The sequence below is a fragment of the Arvicanthis niloticus genome, chromosome 23, assembly GCF_011762505.2.
Source record: "Arvicanthis niloticus isolate mArvNil1 chromosome 23, mArvNil1.pat.X, whole genome shotgun sequence".
Taxonomy (NCBI): Eukaryota; Metazoa; Chordata; class Mammalia; order Rodentia; family Muridae; genus Arvicanthis; species Arvicanthis niloticus.
In genome coordinates, this window is record NC_133430.1 from 18,397,970 (window position 1) to 18,422,144 (window position 24,175).

General features: G+C 41.1%; 1 protein-coding gene and 1 pseudogene across 1 annotated transcript in view; one reads left to right on the forward strand and one right to left on the reverse strand.

Moving 5' to 3' along the window:
- Efcab11 (EF-hand calcium binding domain 11) overlaps window positions 1-24,175 on the forward strand; it is a 163,443-nt gene that overhangs the window by 66,803 nt on the left and 72,465 nt on the right. The gene's annotated exons all lie outside the window — the stretch shown is intronic.
- LOC143436630 (ubiquitin-ribosomal protein eS31 fusion protein pseudogene) lies at window positions 2,107-2,623 on the reverse strand (annotated as a pseudogene).

A 24,175-nucleotide genomic window follows, 5' to 3' on the forward strand; every position in this document is an offset into this window, starting at 1 on the left:
GCACATATAGACAGCTAAGGTACTCAAAGGTTAATTGAGTCACTTAAAGTCAGACAGCTAGCAAGTAGCAGAGGCAGGATTTTAACCCAAGGTACTTAGGAATTGTTGAGTCTATACATTTAACTGTAACTCTTTATTCTAGGCAGGATTTTCCCCATTTATTGGGTTTAATTCCTACGTGGTATATTTTGGTTGTTGTAAAATGGTAGATTTTAGAAATTAATGCTTTTAAACTGCTTGTAACTTTACATAAAAGTAGAATTGATTCTCTATATTGATCTTATATCTAACAACCTTGTCAGTTTATCTGTAGATTGCTAAAATTATTTCTGCAAAGATGATGTCAGGGTGAAATAGTATTTTCTTTTGAAAAAATATTTATTTTTATTTTATGTGTATGGGATATTTTGCCTGCATGTATGTCTGTGTACCACATACATGTGGTACCCTAGGAAACCAGAAGAGGGAGTCTCACTCCCTGGAATTGGAGTTACAGATGGTTGTGAGCTGCCATGTGAGTGCTGGGAATGGAACCTGGGTCCTCTAGAAGAGCAGCCAATGCTCTTAACTGCTGCACAGTCTCTCCAGCCCCATTCCCAATAATCCTTATGTCTTAGATTTCTTTTGCTTGACTTACTGCACTGTCTAGACCTTTCAGTGATAGTTGTGTCTTGCTCTGAAAACTAAGGAAAGATTGAAACATTTGTCACTTCATTTTATCATAGCTATAGGCATGTCATTAGTTGACATCTACACCAGAAGACAAAGTGCCATTACTTAGAGGTAAAGACCCATGCTACCAAGTCTGACCAAGTTCAATCCTGATGATCCATTTGGGGAAAGGAGAGAGCCAATTCCCACTACTTGACCTCTGACCTCCACACATATATGGTGGCAGAAACACATATGCACATGGAGTTTGAGATATTATAGAGGAAATTTGTTTTTTAAAAAGCAGAAAATTATGCATCTTAAAAGCAAATAATTTCTGATTTTGTGTGCTTACAAATGACATTGGGCTAGGACAGGGAAATAGGCTTAGAAACTTTGGTCATCCTGATAAGCCCTTAGAAACAGTGATCACAGGAGTGTTCACATAATTGGGTTTATTGCCTTGCTTTTTCTTTGACTATTTGTGTTTATTGTCTTGCTTGTTCCTTGACTATTTGCATCTATTGTATTGCTAGACCCTCAACCTAGAACTGACCTTAGTAAATGGATGTAATCAAAACGGTATAAAAGCATAAAAGAGGAGGAGGGATGGGATGGGGGTCCTAGGGAGGGGAAATGGGGAAAGGGGATGACATCTGTACTGTAAATAAATAAAATATCCAATAAAAAAAGACTAGTTAAAAAAATTTCGAGGTAATATTTTATATCAAAATTTGCATAAAATAAAGAAGGGAGTTTACTAATTCACTATATATAAGGACATTATAACCCTTTTACCAAAACAAACAAATACAAAAAAAAAAAGAACAAGAACAACAAAAGAACAAAAAAAGAAAGAAAAATATGGCTCCATCTTGTTGATTGACATAGTCACACGTATGCATAAATACATACACAAACTATTCTAAGTAAACAGTAACAGAATAAATATTACTAAGTATAAAAAATTAATAGTATGACCCAATTAAATTTCTACAAAAAACATAAAATATAAATTGACATTACCAGATTAACAGATTAAAGAAAGGATATCTCAACAGATATAGAAAAAGCACATCATAAAATAGATATAGAAAAAGCACATCATAAAATTTAATACCTAATTGTGGTTAAAATGCTGATTACCAGATTAGATGTTTAGATGAAACATTTTTATTTTTAAATTTTTGGCTCATTTTAATAAAATGAATGACAGTAGTGAAAACTGTTCTTATGTATGCGTGCGCATGCGTGCCGTGCCGTGCCGTGCCGTGCCGTGCCGTGCCTGTGCACACGTGTGCCACTGCATTCTAAGTGCCAAGATTATAGGTGCTCGGCACCAGCAGACTCTGCAGTGTTTGTAAGAGAATTAAAAGTACAAAGGTTTTTACTAACATCACATTTTATGGTTTCTTCATATTTAAGGTATTTGAAGTTATTTATTTATTATTTTTCAGTTCCTTCTTTTTATTAGACCATACACAACTATTTGTCTTCTGGTTTGTTGAAGCAGTAAGTCAGACAACACTTGCCACAGTAATGCCTGTCAAAGTGGCTACCCATGAAAACTCCAGCACCACACTCATCAGAAGGACACTCTCGACGAAGTTTGCCATTTTCATCCACCTTATAATATTTCAGCACAGCCAACTTAACCTTCTTCCTCTTATGCTTATCCTTCTTGGGAGTGTTGTAAGACTTCTTAGCACCACCACGAAGTCTCAACACAAGATGAAGGGTAGACTCCTTTTGAATGTTGTAGTCAGATAAAGTACGGCCGTCTTCCAGCTGCTTGCCAGCAAAGGTCAACCTCTGCTGATCAGGAGGAATTCCTTCCTTATCCTGGATCTCGGCCTTGACATTTTCAATGGTGTCCGAGGGTTCAACCTCGAGCGTGATGGTCTTCCCCATAAGGGTCTTCACAAAAATCTGCATCGTGGCGGCGGCTCCACCAATGATGGCGGATCGGAAAGGAAGCGAAGTTATTTATTTTTAAGCATAGAAATTCTACTTGAAGTCCACTTAGGTCTGCTGGCTCCTGCTCATGGCGACTTGTTCCCCTGTAGACCCTAATTTACATTTAATTCTCACTGGCCTTGAAAAGTCACTGATGGAGACTTCCAGGGACCCAGGGTGAAGAAATCCCCCTAGGGTGATGTGTTTTCCCCGAAGAATGGGAACACTGTCAGAGTATCATGTTAAAGCAGGCGTACAGATCAAGCCTTGATCCCTCTTAGGTTTGCTTAGATCCAGAGTACCAGTCTCACAAGGTCACCCCATGGCCTCCTCTCAAGCATGGGCCATCATGTTTTAGGGTTTTCCTACTTTTCTCAGCAACAGGGGAATGTCTAGGTAACCTTTGGGTTTGGGTCTGATGTGGGAAATCTGTCCCATGAAACAGTTTATCTAAGCAAGTCCTGGATCTGAATTACTGGCCAAACCAAAGGTTAAATGCACAATACAGGCCGGCGCCCCCAGTACAGAAGTGGACTAGAGCTAACCCGGAAGTGCTCACCTCTTTGGGCTCCATCTGCTCTGAGAATTTGGCCTAGAGTGTCCACTGTCTTTTTACCTCCTCAGGGCTTCAAGTGGCTTTTGATCTAGGGCCTTAGCCTGAAATTTTTTGTCTTTTCAGTGAGAGAATTTATCTGAATATCCCAAACCAGACAGCCACAGAAATTATTATTATTTCCCTCCAAACACTCTTTTCAAAAATTCTAGTTTTCAAATACTGATTTATTTGAGTAGACTAATCTTTTTCAATTTTTAATAAGTCTAATAATCACTTATTTCTAAGACATACAAAAAATCTATAAAATTAATGATGAATTTCTGAAGTTCAGTAATTCTAAACTTCAGAATTACTTGAGTTATACTTTTTATTGCTATTTATATGAAGACATAAAGAGTTTTAACCACTTAGTGTGTTTATATTGCTTATTATTTAGAAGATATAAGCTAAATATTTATTTTTTTATAAAATAAAAGCAGAATACCAGGAAACTGAGATAATTTAGTGAGTGTATCACTGGACTCCAATTTCATTGCTGATATAACTTATGGATCATCCGATATAACTACAGTTATTTCATCAAGTTGTTATACCTAAGTACCACCTTATGTAACTCACATAACAGCTACTGTAACTGCAGTTAAACCCAGGACAAAGCGGCTGATTTTCTGTGTCCCGGTGGACTCTCACAAAGTACCAGTTCTCCATGATTCAGAGGATTCCCAGGACACAGCACATGGTCATCCTTATGATTTACAGAAACCAAGAGATAAGGGCCACAGTCAGCAGAGGGAACGGCTCATGGGATGAAGGCCACTTAAGTGGCATCAAGTTACTGCAACATTCTGAGATGTTGCTAAGAGCAACTCACTGGAGACTCAGTGTCCAGGGTTTGTATTATAGCCACCCTGAAGAAATGGTATGTCTAGCATGTACCAACTTTCTACCCTCTCAGAGAAAAGCAAGTTTTCAACACAGATAGTAAAAAGACATAGTGACCCACTCTTTAGAGCGAGTTGTGGGACCCCCCCTAAAAATCAAATTCCCAGATGCCATTTGTCTTAGTTAGGGTTTTACTGCTGTAAACAGACACTATGGCCAAGGCAACTCTTATAAGGACAACATTTAACTGGGGCTGGCTTACAGGTTCAGAGGTTCAGTCCATTATCATCAAGGCAGGAACATGGCAGCATCCAGGCAGGCATGGTACAGGAGGAGCTGAGAGTTCTACATCTCCATCTGAAGGCTGCTAGCAGAATATTGGCTCACAGGCAGCTAGGACAAGGGTGTTAAAGCCCACACATACAAGGCCACACCTACTCCAACCAGGCCACACCTCCCAACAGTGCTATTCCTTGGGGCAAGCATATACAAACCATCACACCATCCAGAGCCAGTCTTTGAGCACAGTAGTAGTCATGTGTAACAGACGGCTCTTGTACACATGAATGAGGGTTTAAAAGATTTTTTTAGTTCAAAATAGATTTTTTTCTTTTTCTTTTATTTTATTGGGTATTATATTTACATTTCAGATTTTATCCCCTTACCCCACTTCCCCCCACCACCCAGAAACCTCCTATCCCATCCCCCCTCCTCATGCTTCTATGAGGCTGTGCCCCCACCTACCCCTCGCCCCTACTCCCCCCTCCCCACCCTCACATTCCCCCCGACTCTGTGTTTGTCCTTCATGGGACCAAGAATCTCCTCTCCCACCTATGCCCAACAAGGCCATCATCCTCCCCTAAATATACAGCTGGAGTCATGGGTCCCTCCCTATGTGCTCCCACGCTGGTGGTTTAGACCCTGGGGAGCTTTGGTTGATTGGTATTGTTGCTCTCCTCATGGGGTCACAAACCCCTTCTGCTCCTTCAGTCTTCTCTCTAACTTCTCCATTGGGAAACCCTTAATCATATCAGTGATTAGCTGTGTGCATCGTCCTCTGAATGTGTCAGTCTCTGGCAGACCTCTAAGGAGACAGCTATATCATGTTCTTGTCAGCATGCACTTCCAGCCATCCACATCAGTGTCTAGCTTAGACATGGGATGGATACCCAGGTGGAGTGGTCTCCAGATGGCCCCTCCTTTAGTTTCTGTCCCATGTTTTGTTTCCATATTCGCTCCCTTGAGTATTTTTGTTACTCCTTCTAAGTAGGACTGAGGCATCCCCACTTGGTCTTCCTTCTTCATGAGCTTCATGTGGTCTGTGAGTTGAGTCTTCGCTATTCCAAGCTTTTGGGCATATGCTCCACTATGTTCATAGCAGCCTTATTTATAATAGCCAGAAGCTGGAAAGAACCCAGATGTCCCTCAACAGAGGGATGGATTCAAAAAATGTGGTACATTTACACAATGGAGTATTACTCAGCTATTAAAAATAATGAATTTGAGAAATTCTTAGGTAAATGGATGGAACTAGAAATTATCATCCTGAGTGAGTTAACCCAATCACAAAAGAGCACACATTGTATTTACTCACTGATAAGCGGATGTTAGCCCAAAATAGATTTTTTTCATATAGTATATTCTGAATATAATTCTCCTCCCCCAACTCTTCCCAGATCTTCCCCATTTCCCCCACCATATTCACACTTTTTCTTTTTCTATCTTACAGAAAACAAAAGGGCATCTAAAGTAATAATGATAGTAATAATATAAGATAAAAACAAACCAGGAAGAGGGTGAAAGTTCTCAAACCAGGAACACGTATCGAGCGGTGTTTGGGCTCTTTACGCATGTGGTCTTCAAGACAGCCAGGTCACCAATGAGCTGAGGCCAGAAAGACTAAAAAAACATGGCCAAGGTTTGACAACTAGCAAAAAATAAAACAGGATTAAAACTCAGTCTGGCTTCAGAATCCATTATCTTATCAAATGCTTTATTGGTTTTGTAAAGAATTATTTTCATGTTGTCTCACCTCGCAGATAATATGCTTTATACATTTGTACAAAAACTGATTAGAGGAAATTGACTTTCTTTAGCCTCTTTTAATCTTCAGTGTTGTTTCATGGCTATTAATTTTCAGATTTGGGAAATCACCCTCATTATCCTATGCAAACCCTGCCTGATCTCAGAGGCTTTTCTCAGCCTTTGTGTTTCTAGGTTAGGGAGTCAGCATTTGTTTTCCTTACAGAATAGTTGTCTGGTCTGCATTTCCTTTTGGTCTTTCTCTGAAGTGTAGCCATTATGACTATGCACAGAGACGGTATCAATCCTGGCACCACGGTTTATCAAGAGAAGATGAAGTCTGCTATCTTTATATATTTAGGCTTCTGAATCAAAAATGCCAGGAACTGGGCTGATGGTGTAGCTCAGTCAGTAGAGCACAAAGCCCCTGAGTTCAATCCCCAGTATCGTCTCATAGAGTTAGGCATGGTGACTCATATACTCAGGAGATGGAGACAGGACGATGAGAGACTCAAGGCCATCCTTGGCCACCCAGTGAATCTGAGACTGTGCTTAGATACACAAGACTAGGTCTCAGAAAAAAAAATTTGCCATAAACTGAGTAGCGTATCAACAGCAGAGGCTGGTTTTGTTAGTTTTGTTTTCACCCTCTGAAGACTGCAGATAAGAACAAGAATCTTCAGTTTCTGATCCTCCAATGACAGCTGTGTCATCAACTGGATGAAGGAGAGAACTCTCAGTCTCTGCACCTTTTGGGCACTCAGAATCCATTGACCCAATGGTATTTCGAAGGCCTGCCTTCAGGGCCATTGCTCTCGTGCTTAGTTTGCCATTGCTCTCGTGCTTAGTTTTCAACTTAGGACTTTCAGAGAGACAAACATTTAGTCACCAGCTGGAGCCTTTTCTATTTCACTTCCTTCCTTGGAATTCTAACCATTGCCTTGGCTGAGTCGTCTAGCCCACTGTATTAGACAGTGACTTCAGGGAGTGTAGTGTTTCCACGCTCCTATACCATCTGAGATGGAACTTCTTAGCAGAAGCTCGCCTCTCCGTGAGTGTGTGTTTGGGTCTTTTGTCCCCATCGAGATGAAAGGATCCACTATGTAGTATATCCATTCCCAAGAAAATACATTATGGCTTCAAGAAAAGTCAGAGCGTTAACACATGTGCTGAAATATGATACAGATGTTTAATGTCTTGCTGTAATAATATTTTTACCATTCACAGTCACCTGCTTTTTTGATCCCTGCCTGTTTGCTCTCTTTATTCCGTAACACCTGTTCACAAGGATATATTTACAGTCTGTTGTCTTTCCTAAATGCTTGGTACATATGTTAGAAAAGGCTTACTTTTTTCTGATGTTTTTCAGTAGATTTCTTAAGGATTCCTTGCCATTTTATTGTTTCCCTTTCTTCCCTATGTCAGTTCAGTATAAAACCTTAGCTACCCCACACTATGTGACCTTAAGTAGAAAAAAAGTTGTTTCTTGTTTTAACTTAAAGAAAAAAATTCTCAAATGTCAAACTAGTGCAAGGTGGTGAATGTCCTCTCTGTAGGCTTAGCAAACTTGTGACTGAGGTCATGTCCATACTGTCCACTCATGATGTCCATGCTGTCCACTAGTGATGTCCATACTGTCCACTCATGATGTCCATACTGTCCACTAGTGATGTCCATACTGTCCACTCATAATATCCATACTGTCCACTTGTGATGTCTACCGCCCACTCATGGTGTACATATTGGGTGTGACTAGGTGAGACATTTGCCGCCTTTTGTTTCATTGAGATTCCTGCACGTGTAGTTCTAATTACATTGCATATCGCCGTCTCTACCTAATGTCTTTACCCTGCCCCTCCCCCAACAGTTCCCCACTGCCCAGTTTCCTGTCATTGGTCACACTTCTCATATCCTGGAGAGGCTCTTTTTCTTTGTTGTCTGCCTCTCAAGCTTAACTATAAAGATGCATAAAAGGGGCAGACTTGCCTGCTTTCTAGTGATGGCCTTTCAACGTCCCGGTTAGCCAAAATACATGGCTGTTTAGTTATTGTTGAGTGGATGGATAAAGTTGCAGAGCAACTGGCTGTTGAGTCTATGAGATTTTCCTCAGATTGAGGCTTAAAGGGAGCAGACTGATCTTCGCTTTAGCTTCTGGTCACTAACTAGAAAGTAATGATAGGTATACCCATTTTAGGCTTACATTTTTATTTCTTTTGATATTAAGTATTGTGTATTTGTGGTAAGTCATCAAAAATGCAGCAAGTCACAGCTCCTGCCAAATATCTGCAGGCTTTAATCTTTTGGGGTCCATTGTAAATACTTTAAATTCAGAAAAAATGTACCCAGTGCCACTGCATTTCAGCTGTGCAGCACCATCTAGCATTAGACTTATTCATTTCAAAGTCATAAGGAAGTAAACAGTACACACATGGCTATAAATCCATGGGATTTTTTGACTCCCTTTCCCCTCTGCATAGAAAACTTGTAGTTCATATCGCCATGTTTATGAATCTTGTGGACATTGTAGTATTTCTGGACTGGTATTTACCCACAAACTCCATTATCTTCTTTAGCGTGTGTGATGGCTATTCTTGGATGTCAACTTGACTGTATCTGGAATGAACTACAAACCAGAACTGGAGGGTGCATCTTGATCCAAATCTCAAGGCAAGAAGACACCCCTTTAATCTGGGCCACACCTTCTGCTGAAGCCTATATAAGGATAATGGAAGAAGAAGAAAAGTTTTTGGATTTGGGACTTGGGGGTTTGGTTTGGTTTGTTGCCTGCTTGCTAGCACATTCATTTCTTCGCTGGCACTGGAGCTTATTTCTTCAGTATTTTAGCATATACAGAAGGCCAGCTGAGACACCTAGCCTGGTGGGACTGAGAAACTTCTTGATCATTGAACTTTTTCATTCACAGCTAGCCATTGTTAGAGTAGTTGGACTGCAGCCTAAATCATTTCAAAATTCCAGATGTGTGTGTGTATGTGTGTGTGTGTGTGTGTGTATGTGTGTGTGTGTGTGCACATACATATTCCAGAGAGAGAGACAGACAGACAGACACTCATTCTACAAGTTCCGTGACTCTAGAGAACCCCAGCTAATACAGTGTGTATTCAAATGTGACAGGGATGGCAGTGCTTTGTGTATAACAGAATGTTGGTTTTCTCACTCCGCATGACATTTGAGACTCTTCTGTATGTATACACGTAGCTTATATTCCTTCCTTTTCATTGCTATATGCAGCTTCACTGGATGCTAATTCCACACTTATTTAGTCTCCCGGGGAGGTGGATCCAGCCATTCAACATTGTGCTCCTACTCTGATCAGCTTTCTTGTGTAAGACTTTAGCTTGGGCAATGCTTTCAAGTCTTTTCTACCTTGTGACACTCACAGACAGCGAGAATAGTTATAAAAGCACTTTTGTGTGGTGGATTGCTTTTGGCTGAAGGAACCCTGCCTGCCTGCATACCTGCTAGCCTGCCTGCCCCAGATATTGGTGTGGAGAGTCTAGATACGCTGCAAGCCAGCCTTGGCTCAAGTCTGTCAGCTGTGCAGTCTTTGTATTTCCTGGGAGGGATTCTTGTATACTGTGTACTTCCACAGGTGTTTTCAGATGGATAACTACGACTTTTCAAAGTAGGTTTAAATATGCTTTCAGTATAGTATAAATGCTGACCTTTAAAATGAAATATCAAGTTTTATGTTTGTCTAGTAGAATCCAAACACTGTAATGATTCGACACTCAAAATTTTTCTTGGAAAATGTAGGAAAGTTGTAAGAACAATTCCTCAACAACATGAAGTTTTACATCCTTAGTTGAAATCACATTTGTATTATCTTCACATATTGATTTCATTCTGCTGTAATTTTAAAAACAACTTTCAGCTTTTGGCGCCATTATTTTGGAATTGAGTTTATGACATATAATTTGCATGTGGTGAGAGTCTCTGTTACTAGGTGTTAAATACTTTGTGGGTTTGATAAATGTATCCAGTTGTATAACCAGGGCTACAACGTTGAGTATTCTGTCTCTTTCAGTTCCTGACTGGACTCCCAGCCTCTGGCATCACTGTTCAGAGTTTTGTCTCTATGCTATAGCCCTTCCCAGAATGTCCCAAATCATGTCACATCATTGTCATATTTTGCATCAGGCTGCTGTCTGTGCATTTGGGATTCATACATATGGTCACACAGGTCAGTGATTAGTTCCTTCCAGTTACTGCATAGCATTTGTTGCAGGATGGATGGGTGATCACAGTGTATACATTCACTAGTTGGTGGACATTTGTATCATTGCCAATTTGAGTCATTTGTGAATAATGGTGGTATTGGTAGTTGGTTAGGATCTCTGTATGATGTTTATTTTCAGTTCTTTTGAGTCGAGTGAGATATATGTTTTAAATATATTGGGAAGATATATATATATATATATATATATATATATATATATATATATATATACACACACACACACACACATTCATGCATGCACATAATATGTGTTTTGGAATAGATGTATATTGCCCAGTTGCTGAATTCCTGAATTGAGCTAATCAGTAAACTTACCCCAGATACACATCGTTTTGTGTATAGTTCTATTGTGTTGTGGACACCTCAGACCTACTTTCCTAGAGAACTGTTCTGTGGTGGGTGTCCCGCTGCATGCTCATTAACAAAGCACCAATGCTGATCCATGTTGTCTTGGTAGTGTTGGGTTTTTAGTCCTTTCTAACAGGCAGGTAGTGATACCGCCTGGTACTTTTAAATATGTGCTCGGTAAACAACTAAAGACTTCAACAGTTGACTTTTATTCTTGCCCATATCTGTGTTTATTTAAGCCTCGCCTACTATTTGAATTATTTTTTTTCAGTCCTGAGTTATAAAAGATTTTTATTTAAACAATTAGTTAAACCATATACAACTTTTAATTTATGATTTTTTTCATTTTCTTAGCACTTTCTTTTAAAGACAAAGGGACTTTTACAGTGAAATCCAACTTACCATTAAATGATTAATACTTTTTTGTAGTCTTATGTTAGAAGTCTTTGCCTAACATAAATATGATGCCTTTAACCTTACATATCAGCTAGACTAGGCCATGTGACCTCAAAATTTGGATAAAAACTGGTGTGGAACTTGCTGTGAAGATATTTGAAAGGTATTATTAATAGTTAAATACTTAGATTGTGGTGACATAAAGTGTTCTTCATAATGGGGGTGTGTAAAGTGGCCTCCAAGTGGTCTCCAGGTTGCAGCCAGTGTTACAAGCTCTTTCCTGGACTCTATTCTAACACACTGATGTGTTAAGACCATATTCTCATTACAGAAGCCAATCCTAATGTCTGATGCCTTAGCAGCATTTTCAGCCCACTATTCTGCTTTATGAATCTTCAGTTTCCACCAAAAAATAAAGTGGAACACAAAACAAATTTTTCTGCAGTTTTGTTGTTGATTTTCTATTTAATCAGTTACCTACACCAATTTAAAACTGGAATATTCCAGTGGATGAGGTCTGTGCTTCCTTTTCTAAGATTTTCTCTAATTGTTCTTACTGTTTTGTTGTTTTAATGTAAGTTTTTCTGCATGTTGTATCATATAAATATACAAATATACTAATATTTTAAATGTCTTGCTAGTTTATATAAATTCTCATTGGTTTTTATATGCTGGTTTTATATAGCAACATTACTGGAAGTCTTAGCCTGTTGTGACTACTCCAACAAGAACCTCAGACTGGGTGACTTTACCAGGGAGTGCATCTTTGCCCAGTTCTGTGGCTAGAAAGTTTAAGATCTGTTGCCCTCACAGTCTGGTTCTCTTCTTGGGTCCAAGATGGCTGCCTTCCTGCTAAGGGCTTATGTGGCCCTCCCTTAGTATGTGCTCATAGGGGAGAGGATCCCTTTTTCCTGTTCTCATAAGGACATTCATCCCATAAGGCCCCACCCTCATTACCTAATTAATTCCCAAAGGCCTTCCTCCAAAGGCTGCCATAGGGGTTAGAGGTTCAACCTAAAGATGGAGGACATTTAGTTTATAATATTAAATTAGCTTATCAATTCTGGTTTTATCTTAGGAATTGTGATAGCGTGCTTCTTAGGTATACAGCAGTGTCATCTTTGAACAGTAGCTTTTGTCTGTACCAGTTCTTCACATCATTGACTTGCTCTTCTTGTTGCACTGGCTAGAACCTCCTACGTTGGGATTAGTACATATGCTTGTTTCTTCCCTGTCTTAGCAGGGAGGAGAAGGCTTTAGTATTTCATATTAGATGTGATGTTTATTGTAGTGTTCTGTGCTTTGTTTCATTTTTTTCAGGGAAGAGAGGGGCAGGGCCGATAATATTGATCAGGTTAAGGGAACCCCTATGAATACACGTGATGTGATGGGATGCTCTTCTGCCTATGTTGATACAGCCGTGTGGTTTTTCCCTTTGATTGATTGGTGGATGCAGTAGATGTTCATGGCGAGAATAGAAAAGCTATTGCACCATTAGCTAATGTGAGGCTCGGAAAAGTTGTAATTGTTTAGTGGTTTTTGTTGTCAAGGGGATTGTTTATGATAGAATATACAGTATAGCCCTGTTAAATGTATCTGTTACTATGTAGCAGGTACTCAGGAGGAACGAACCAAGGAACAGAGGAGTAGTTTCAAAGTGACAAGTAGCTTGGAAAATAACCATGTTTCTCTCTCTTTCCCTCCCTCCCTCTGTGTGTTTGTGTGAGTGTAGTGCAGTGAACTGTGTGTGACCATAGTGTGGTGTGTGTGAGTGAGTGCACTGTTGTGTCATATCGTGGACTGAGTGTCTTGTTGTGTCATGTAGTGTGGTGTAGTGCATGTACATGAAGGACAAAGCCCGCCGTCGGTCCTTAACATGTGATCCTCAATTACTCACCACCTTGCTTTTGAGATGGAGCTTCTTCCCTGAACCTGGAGCTCTGTTTCTTAGACTGGCTGCCAGCGAACCCCCAGATCTACCTGTTCTACCCTTCTCCCCAACCTGACTTTTTCTTTTTACATGGTTGCTAGGGATCCAGGTGTTCATGCTTGCTCAGCAGAGAGTTAGCCAGTTCAACCATGTCTCCACTCTGTCCAATCATCTTTTGACAAAAGTTAATGAAAGTGTTTTTCTTGAGGCTGAACAGGTTTTGAGGACACTGTAAAACATTCATGTAATATGAGTTCCTTTTATCCAAAGGCGTTCTGTGCTGTGCTATTATTTCATTAAGCTAACAGCTGAACATTTTCCTCTGCCTCCTTTGACTCATGAGTTGCATGTAACAGGGCTGTGGATGGAGAGAGGAGAGAATAAGAATATTTCCCAACCCTTTTCTCATTCCTAACAGTAGTGAAAAGGCACGGATGACACATCCATACCACACTGGCATTTCCCAGCAGCCCACGTGTAAACTATAAGGTGATGTGGGCAGATTCATGGCTAGCTGGGCAGATGGGTAGGCTGGTCAATAGAAGGGTCAGTCATGAAACAGCAGCATACATCACCCGGGTAAACCACAACAGATGGTTTCTTACTCTGGTCTTTTTGACTTGCTTTCGTGGGGCTTTCTCTCACAGCCGTGCATTCACAGAAGGCAAGAGTCAAGATCACCACAAACAAATTACTGCCATCTTAGAGGGGTTTTGGTTTTGCTTCTTTTGGGTTCAGATTTTTTTTTTTTTTTTTTTTTTTTTTTTTTTTTTTTTTTTTTTTGCTTTGTTTATCTCATAATGCTTTATCTGTGCAGTCTTTTGTTTTGTTTTGGGCCTTACAGGTTTTTTTCTTATACGTTATGGTTTCTGGTTTTGTGGTTTTATGGGATTTCTGGGTGTATAAGTGTGTGTGTGTGTGTGTGTGTGTGTGTGTGTGGCACGTGCGCACGCCTATGTATATTCCTTGTGCCTTTTCTTTAGCTCTTTTTTATCCTGTTTGTTTATTTTATCTTATTCTGGTTTCTTTGTTTGTTTTTATCTTACTTTTTTTCCTAGATGCCTATTTGTTTTCTAATGAGGGAGAGTAAGAAAGGGTGTGGATTTCCATGGGTGAGGAGGAGGAAGGATTTGGACAGAATTGTGGGGAGAGAAAACTAATCAGAATATAATATATGAAAAAATGTTTTCAGTTAAAAGAGAATCACCATCTGGGCTGGAGAGATGGCTCAGCAGTTAAGAGTGCTGGTTGTTCTTCCAGAGGCCCTGGGTTTTGATTCCTAGTACCCACTTGGTGACTCACAACCGTCTGTAACTCCAGTTCCAGGGGATCTGATGCCCTCTTCTGGCCTCTAGGGGCACTGCATGCAGTATATAGATACAAAAGAAGGCAAAACACCGGTACACATAAAATAAAAATTAAGGTTAAAAAAATCGCTACCTTTCTAAGCATACTTGAATTCATAACATCTCTCCACAGAAATTTCTCCATTAACAAAACAAACAAGCAACAAAACCAATCCAGTAAGGTCAGGGTAGCTTTGACCTTTCAGTTTATAGTACAGTACTGTCTGAAGGCCACATTTTTATTGTTCCTCTGGCACCCTGAAAGTTGTTAAACACATACTTACAAAACAAATATGCTATGCGGGAAGAATGTGCTTTTCTCAAAGTGGAACAAAGGTGCGTGAAGGAGAGTGTGCAATCGGGAAGCCAGTGTGATTCTCACAAGTGTGCTCTTAAACAGTTCTTTTAAAAAGATCATAGATGCAAGCTGAAGCTCTACTGACTGGTCCTATTAGTCCCCCCAGGCCTGGGTAAAGCCATAATGTACATCCTTGGGTTCAACACTGCCATGTATGTATTGTCTTAAACTTTGTATTTTGATTGTTGATAAAAAGTCAGTTACACATGTAAAATTCCAGACAAGGTTTTTTTTTCAGTGATACATTAGTACTAAGACATACAGTAGACAATAAATATGAATAGAAATAAAATAATTGAAAAATAAATAAAAGCAATTGAATTAAAATTCTTTTGGGTGCTGGCCACTGAATTCTGGATAGATAAGATTTAATGTTAAAGTAGGTAAAAAGAATAATGATTCATCCCTTTATTTGTTATTTCAACAAGTGTATACTTAGGCACCTGTTAACTGGCTCACATTGGAAAGACTCGTGGGGATGTCATGTCAACTAGACAGACCTAAAATGTAACATGAAATGACAAAAAAATACAGTAATCCAGAAAACTAAGCTAATAATAAGAACAATGTCACTAAGCACTCTAAACACTTCAGAGGGAATTATAGGGTAATAGGAAAACAGTGATGTCCCTTGTGGAAAGAAACTACAGGAAAGACGGGCATGCAGGCTTGTGGGTACTGTGAAGAGTCCAGTCATTGGTTCTTGTGGGCCATGGGCCTGACCCTTGATAAATGCTAATGAGTTACATACTTGGAAGAAGGTTCTACTATAGCCAAGGAGCAAAAGAGGTCCTGGGATAATTCCTCCCTTCCCCTGTGAATAAAATCTACTTTGCCACTCTGCAAAGGGGGGAAGTGAAGTGTTGACATTCTACCCATGCATAGTTGCTGTGAGGTGGTCAAGTGAGGGTCAAGCCCAAGTGTCTAGCTTGAGAACTTCTGTCACTCCCATGGTCCACTGCCCTACAAGCCACACTAGCTCTGGATGAGAGAGCTAAGGAAAGAGATAGACTCACCCTGAAGCCTGAGCTCTCAACAGCCGATCTTTCTCTAAGCCCAAGAGTTTGTGAGCGAGGGAGCTGGCCTGCTTGTGTCGTTTGTTTTCTACTTAAGTGATTTATTTTTTCCATGTTGGTATTTGGTTTTCATTATTTTCCAACTAATTAAAAACCACCTTCAATTGGAATCAATTAGGATCCGAAAGATGATTTAAAATACTCTGGTGTTCATTGGGTCATTTGTCTTCTTTTGTCTGGCTGTGCAGTCCAGCACTCAGAAGAAAAGATTCTGCCTTAGGCCACTCTGGCTGCTATATTGAAATACTATAGACTGCATAATGCAATATAAACTGAGTTCTCACTGTTCTAGCAGCTGCTAAGTCAGAGATGAAGACATTGGAGATCCAGAGTCTGGGGAGGACCTACATTTTCAGCTCCTGCTATTTGCTCACATGGCAAAGCAACTCACTGTATGAGGCCACCAGTCCTGTCACAGAGACTGTCTGCATGAATCCCTGTCTCCTAATTCTGTCACCATCACATAGGTGTTTAGGTTTCAAATATGAATGAAGGATGCAGGAATATTTGAAACAGCAGAGTCCTGTAATAAGAAATACTTACATGCAGCATTAAAAATAAATGAAAATATATTAAATAAACTTATACTGAGTTAAACTTTGTCCAAATCATCGGATAGGAAATGCTACTATTAGTACTGGCAGCTATGAATATATCTGACATTCTTCATAGAACAATGTGGGTTTAGAGTTTAGACAGAATGAATTTTGCCTGGAGTTTTCTGTAAGTCTGTAACAAGTTGTGTTGTAATAGGAAAGGAAGCGCCACTTTCTCTCTGTATAACTAGAAAAAGCCAGGACCTTAGAAGGTTATTGCAGAGTGATAGGAACTGTCAGATCCTGAAGCTTAAGTCTCTCTACTCCCTCCTAGACATCTTTGTCTCCACTGATAAAAATGGAAACAAAAGTCTGTGCACCCTGTTGTGTAAGTTAGCTTACAATTTAATTTGCTTTGACAATAGCCAAGTGTGACCTCAATGTTCTTTAAAAGTATTTATTTGGACACATATAAAAGAAAACAACCACCTATGTTTGTGAACCATTGAGGTGTTTGGGTTCCGTCTTGTGGCTTAGGGATATTTTGGGGTAACTTATCATGGCTTAACAAGTTAAATGCATTGTGACATAGTGAAAAATACTCACAATGTAACTCACTGAAGCATTTAAATTGAATAAAGAATATTATTTTATAGGATTATACCATAGTTGATGTCACTGCATACATAAGAGGTATTAGAGAAAGTTATCCCTGATCTATGATTCTGGAAGGAGCCAACATCTGGACCAGTAAGTAATCAAAGGAAATTAGTAGGAAGTAGCCCAAGGTCATGGTGAGGGGTTTCCTCTGATGTGTTTAGATATAATTGAATGAAGACACAGAAAAGGGAGCAGAAAGGAGCCATGTGATACAAGTCTGTCCACCAGAGCTTAACAGAAACAGTAAAGAACAGAAAGTCTGAGTTAAATACAATATCTGCTCATCAAAGGACCAAGTGATGGGAAAGCATGTTTTAGCCAAAACAGGATCAAAAGAAACCAGAAATGACAGTCTAGGTTAGTTCAAATCTGGGCAAAATAGTAGAAAGAAATAATACCCAGTAGACAATGTTCAAAGATGAAGAATGTACATCTCAATGTTAATGCACATTGCTTAGCAGCAACATAAAAAAAAAAAACTTTAAAAAAATGAAAAGAGAAGTACAGAAGACAAAGGAGGAAGAGACACATGCCTGTGATATAATCTGATGCAAGGTAAAAAACAAGAAAAGCCACGATGGAAAATGAACTGAAACCTCGAAGAAGTTAAGATAAACAGTGACATTCATTATTGCCACCTAGGCAAGTTCCTTTAAAAGTTAGACACTGGCCGGGCGGTGGTGGCGCACGCCTTTAATCCTAGCACTTGGGAGGCAGAGGCAGGCGGATTTCTGAGTTCGAGGCCAGCCTGGATTACAGAGTGAGTTCTGGGACAGCCAGGGCTACACAGAGAAACCCTGTCTCGAAAAACCAAAAAAAAAAAGTTAGACACTGAATTATAATCACCATTAAAATAACTGACCACTATAAAGATATTGATTACTATGTAAAATTCACTTCATATTCTTTTCATAAACACAGTAGAAATATATTTATATATTCACGTGATTTAATGTTTTAAATACACATGTATGTTAATACAATATATGAAAAATAAGTGGAAAATCCTAAAAGGTGGTTTAGGATGGCATTTGGCAATGATTTTCCTCCTATATTTTGGACAGGAATTGTTGTTTTGCATGTACCTAATGCTTTATTTTAAATATTTGGACAGTGGTTAGTATCCAGCCTACTTGTAAAGTTCAAAAGTACCTTTGTATAAATAAAAGCTTCTAAAGGCCAGTAGATGCATTTAAAAAATAAGTAAATTAATTCATCCCATATGCTGCAGTTAAGACAGACTCACTTCCAATGTACAAACTTGCCTTTGACCTTGTAAAAACTGAAAGCGGTACAACCCCCACATTCCATAGCCACCACAGGCTTCCTCTAATAAAAGGATTACTGTCTTAAACATTCCTGAGAACCATCTCTTTGTATGCTCTGTCTGAAAAGTAGAAATTTTCTTGGTAATTGTCTTGAAATAATAGAGACCCAACCCTCACGTGTTTTGGTAATCGAACCCCATTCTGCAGTGCTAGAGAAGAGGGGGAGACGTGATAGCCAGCGCAGAAACAGTTCAGCCAATGTAGTCAAAGCCAGATTCTCCATGCTAAAATTTGGGGCTTAAATGTTATTATTGGGCTAGGGAGATGTTTTCGTGTGAGAGTAAGGAACCAAGTTCAAACCCCCAGGATCCACATAAAACCAGAAATGGTAACACAGTTTGTCTGACTGCAGGGAGGCGAGAGCCGGGGACAGGAACACCCCTGGAATCCAAGCTGTCTTCAGTCCCTGCTGAAGGGGCACATTCTGTCTCTTGTCCCACATGCTCTGAAGCCCTCAGACCTGCTGACCCTCTCTTCCACAACACCCATGATGTCACCACCTACCACTTAACAGTCATGGGGCCCTTTAAAAGTTAACTTCTTTTCTTGACCACTGGTAGCCACCTGGTCACTGAGCTGTATCTAATCTGCCATCTGTCTGTCCCGGTTTCTTTCCACTCCACTCTCTTTGATCCATGATATATTGTCTGCTGTCACAAAAGATCATGGGCTGGATGGTTTGAACATTAGAATTTATTTCCTCAGAGTCCTGGAGGCTAGGTCTGAGGAAGTATCAGTAGAGTCACTCTTCCGAAGCTACTCCTCCTGCTTTGTCAATGACTGTGTTCTCTGTGTCTTCATGTGTTCTTCCCTCTGGATGTCTTTGTGTCCTGTTCTCTCCTTATAACACTCGTTCAGTCCCTGAGACCCACGGAGGCACCCCCCCACACACACACACACACTAAATAAATGTTTTTTTTTTTTTTTAAAGAAAAGTATTTCTTTACTCTGCCGTCTGCAGCAGAGCCCATCTTATCCCGATTGGGTGCTTCTTCACCTTCCCCTAGCACGTGCTGTGTGTACAGCCCTCCATAGCCTGCTACACACCACACATCCAGAGCTCACAGTCTGCGCTCTCACGCTAGACACAGAGTAGCAGTGCAACTTTCCCCAGCTTCTCTAAAGGAAAAAAAAAATGAGTTCGAACTGTCAGAAATGTGTGCAAATTGTGAGCACTGGTACATTAGTAGTGACATGGGAAATCCGAGGGAGCCAGGAGAAAAGGTATAAATTGCAGGATAATATCCAGGGGAGGTCAGTGAGTTAGTAATGCAGGGGATATGATGGACTTAAAGGAAGGGTCTGAATTACAGGGTAATGGAGAGGAGAGGTCAGTACATTAGTAACATGGGGAAACTGAGCATTCGGGAGGAAAAGGTGCCAACTGTAGGATAATGTAAAGCGGGGGGCTCACTGTCCAGAGCTCCCCACACACCAGGAAGTCTTCCTTCCTCCTCAGACACCAGCTACACCTTTCAGTGTTTTCTATAGTTCCATCTTACAGCAGGGCTTTGTCTTTTACAACTATTAATTAAATCTCAAACTACTGTTGCAGGGGAAAATTATTGTTCTTGCTTAATGAAAATCTGAGACAGGAGGATTCCCTCAAAACCTCTAACTGCCTGGCCTTAGGAGCCTCACGAGAGGCTAATCAGTACCAGTCTGTTGGGGGGACCTTGTTGCACACCAACGTGACACCCACTCCTCTGGCAGGCTCTGTAAATAGGACTGTTGTTTCCTTGTTCAAGAAAGGATTTTAAATAGTCATGCTGTTTTTAAAAGCAGTCCCTTTAAGCACAGCATTCTAGGGAACTGGGCTTCATGGGCCTCCTTTGTTGCTTGTGAGCCAGGCAATGAGAATGTGTAGGACTTCTCAATGATAGGTGTGTATGTACAGCCTTGGGAGATAAAGGTGGTACCTACCCCTCCCAAAGGCGGTGGTGTTTCTCTTTCAGAGATTCATGGATTGGAAACCTGTTGTTTCTTTCTCAAAGATTCATGGGTCGGAAACCTAGTCCTTAAAATAATGATGTTAAGAGGCAAGCTGAGGGCTAGAGAGATGGGTCAGGACTTTAAGAGCACTGGCTTCCCTTCCATAGGACCCAGGTTCAATTCCTAGTGCCCACATGATAATTCACAAGCGTCTGTAACTGTGGTTCCAAAGAATTCAACACTGCCTCTGGACACCACAGGCACCAGGCATACACAGAGGCAAAACATTCATATAATGCATAAAATTAATTTTTTTTTAAAAAAAGTTGAACCTAGTGTGAGGACATTGCCAATCCTGCCCTACGCTCGGATTCCCTATCTCCCTCATGTGCCGCTTCTTCTTATTCATGTTTCTGTCGTTACTCTGATGCAGTCAGCAGGCCTCTCTGGCCAGAGTCAGTAGCCTCCACAAATAAGAGCTAAATTAACCTATTTATAATAATATTAATTAACAGTAAATATTATATATGAGCCATATGTTTATTGATATTATTAGTGTGTAATGCATGGTAGGGGTGGGGCACTTGGACAGCACCCATGTGCTTTCAGGGACAGGTCTTCAGGGACCAGGTTTGCTTCCACTCACTGAGCCGTCTCACTAGCTTATATGGTTTTTTTTTGTTTGCTTGGTTTGGTTTTGTTTGTTTGTTCTGTTAATAAGTTATGGGGCCCCCCAGTGACAGAAAGCAGACTGATGTGCTGATTGTTTAAAAGCCTCTGGGTTCTCTAGAACCTTCTAGCCAGAAGGCAAAGGGGTTATGCCACTCTTTCCATGCTGAGTCATTTATCTGAACCCATCTGCATCAATGCATAGAATTCAGGGCCAGTGAGAGCCCTTAGACATGTGCTCAAACTCGGAGTGTGCGCTGTGCTCAGTAGCACAGCCCCTTGTTTTGGCCCCGGTGCTCCTGGGCTCTCTGCTTTCGTACGTGAGCCTGAGGTATGTGGAATCTTGCAAGGAGCAAGGCCCTTCAAATCCGTCTATGTTTTTTCAAAAGGGGTAGGATGCTACCAGAAACATGGCTCTCTTGAAGACAAATGAGGAAAGCATGGTCCTTAACAGAACTTGAGGATGGTCCCTGGAATTGGCAAACATGTTGAACAAGCTAGGCCATGGGTCATGTGTTTGTTCTTTGGGAATGTGGAGGAAGTGGGGGCTGTGGTCACAAGGCGTTTAGTGACAGTTGCTGGCTTATCCTGTTCCTGCCCTCCCCTCTTTTCTCCTGGCTTCTCAACTACCCTGAGGTGGACAGCCTCCTCTCCCCACACTCCACAGCCACAGCCACCATGCACTGGGCTAGCTCAGGCCTACAGCTGGGATATAGCAAGCAACCATGGCCTGAGACTTCTTGAGGCCTCCTTTTAAATCAGCTTTCACAGGCATTTCGTCACAGCAGTGGAAAACGGACACAGTTTTATCAGCTGTCTAATCCACAGAGAACGGTTCCTCAAGATTCTTGAAATACTTGAGCTTCCTGTGGCCCCTGAGAATAACTACAGATTGCTGGCCACTTAGTTAAAGGGCCTGTGGGAACTCTTCACCATTATCACTATGGGGTGTCTTACTTAGGGTTTACTGCTGTAAGGAGACACCATGACCACAGCAACTCTTATAAAGAGAAACATTTAATTAGGCCTGGCTTACAGCTTCAGAGGTTTACTCCATTATCATCGTGGTGGGAAGCACAGCACGTGCAGGCAGGTGCTTGAGCATCTGAGACCTCAAAGCCCATCCCCAGTGACACACCTCCTCCAACAAGTCCACACCTGCTCCAACAAGGCCACACCCCCTAACAGTGTCACTCTATGGCCCTCTGAGGATGATTTTTATGCAAAGCAGCATAGGGGCGATTGCTTGCTACTCCACAAGGCTGGCCTTGCAGGTAAAGGCCCTAGGTTCTCTGTGAATTGTCCTACCGTGTTGTCATACAACATACTAGATAAGCTTTGTGTGCTTTATCTACTCCTTGCAGCACCCCGTCGTGGCCATTACCACCACCCCCATGCATGTTGAAGAAGCAGGGACTCAGAAAGCGATGGAGTGACTCTTCATGGTCTTTTAGACAGCACACAGACTCAGATGCTAAAAGTCATGCTTTTGACCATGCCAGACATTTAACCCTTTAATTCTAGTAGTATAATGCAAGCTTATAGAATTTTCTTTCTTTAGCCTCATAGAAGTCAGGGTACCATACAGTAGTGACGAGAAGTTAGAGAGTAAAACGGCAGGAGGAAGACCACTCTGGCAGTCACTTAGATCTTTCTGGTTACCCTTTTAAAGACTATATTCCATTGTTTTCCTCCAAGCAAAATGGAATCTCTGGTGTCTGATGGGTTATATTTCTCGCCAAGTTGAATTGAACACTCCAAAGTGTGGTGATGAGGGAAGGGAACATGGAGATATTTTAATGTCACTGGTCATATTTACATCTCCTTAGCATATGACTGAAGTGAGAGCTAATGCACTCATGTTTGTTTCTATAAAGAAGCAGCCAGGCTCTATCCAGGTTTTCGTCTCCGAGAGGCTTGTGAAAGGTAGGAACACCGTTTTCCTCCTGGTTTATAATTGGTCCCTATGAGGGAAGACAATTGCTTAAGTGAAGTGCGCTTCAAAGGCTGGGGATGCAGAGTAGTTAGCCCTGGCTTGTAGGTTTGTCTTTACTTGACTACAGAAAAAATAAACAAATGACAACTTTAATATGAGCACTTGGAACAAGGAAGTGCCATGGAGGGTGACGGGAACCAGCCTCCCAGGATGCCCCAGGCTGGCCGCACACTCAGTGCTGGGGTGAGCCGGGGGCCCCCAGTTCCAGCTTGTTCAGGAGAGTGGTTTCTAGAGGGTCATTTGCGGCTTTAACTGTGTGAACTGGTTTGTCTTGATGCACACTTAGAAATGCCATAGCATGCTTACTATGGGGCTGGCTCAGACTTTTTCCCATTTGGTAGAAACAATGGAAGTATGACTTCTAATAAAGACTGGGTTGCTTTCCAGATATCTGGGAGGTTGGCTCTAAAATCTGAAAGGCAATGGCCAATAATGTCATAAGTGGTATCTTAACTTCCTTCTCAGGCTAGCCCACGGGACAACTTTAAGCCTTTGTGTGGCTCACTTAAAACCTATGGATTCTATTGGTGTTGAAGAGAGAAGGGTGGGGGATATTTTTCTCTATTTTTCTGAACCAAGATCAGCCTTGAGGTGGGGTGTTGTCCTTCTTCCTCAGAGGTTCCTAGTATCATTACAGAGCACTATTGAAGGTACCGGCCACTTCTCTTTCTCCAACCTGTCAAGGCTCTCGCTCCTCAGTGGAGCTAGTCTCAATGTTAGTATTTTGATTTAACTGTTTCATACCAATACATAAACAATCAGTTCCTCAGTTCTACCAGAGACATGTGCATTATTTACGTAAAATGCTTAATGATGTGTTTATTGAGTCAGGCAAGCACAGAGGTACTCAAAGAATAACGTGAACTGAGTACTGTGATCCCAGTACTCAGGAGGCAGAAACAAGATGATCACAAGTTTGGAGCCAGCTTGGGCTAGAGAGTGAGATCCCATCTCAAAACAAAACCAGGCCATGCAAGGGAAGTTCTTTAGGAGCCACAGTCACAGAGCTGTTGGCTGAAAGCACTGCCAGGGAGCCTGCTGCCTTGAGAGTCCCCAGCCAGCTCTGCCACCACTTCTTCCTTTGTGTTGTTTATGGACCTGTAGGTCCCAGCAAATGCCCCATGGCCTCATCATCCTGCTGGCAGCAGTAGGGGCTGCTGGTGAGGAGGTCTCTAGAGGACCCGGTATTGCCCTGAGTTCTGCATAAGTCAGAGGAACAAAGGTAGGTAGACCCTGTCTGTTGAAGACACAGACTCCAGCCTGAAGGAGGCTAAG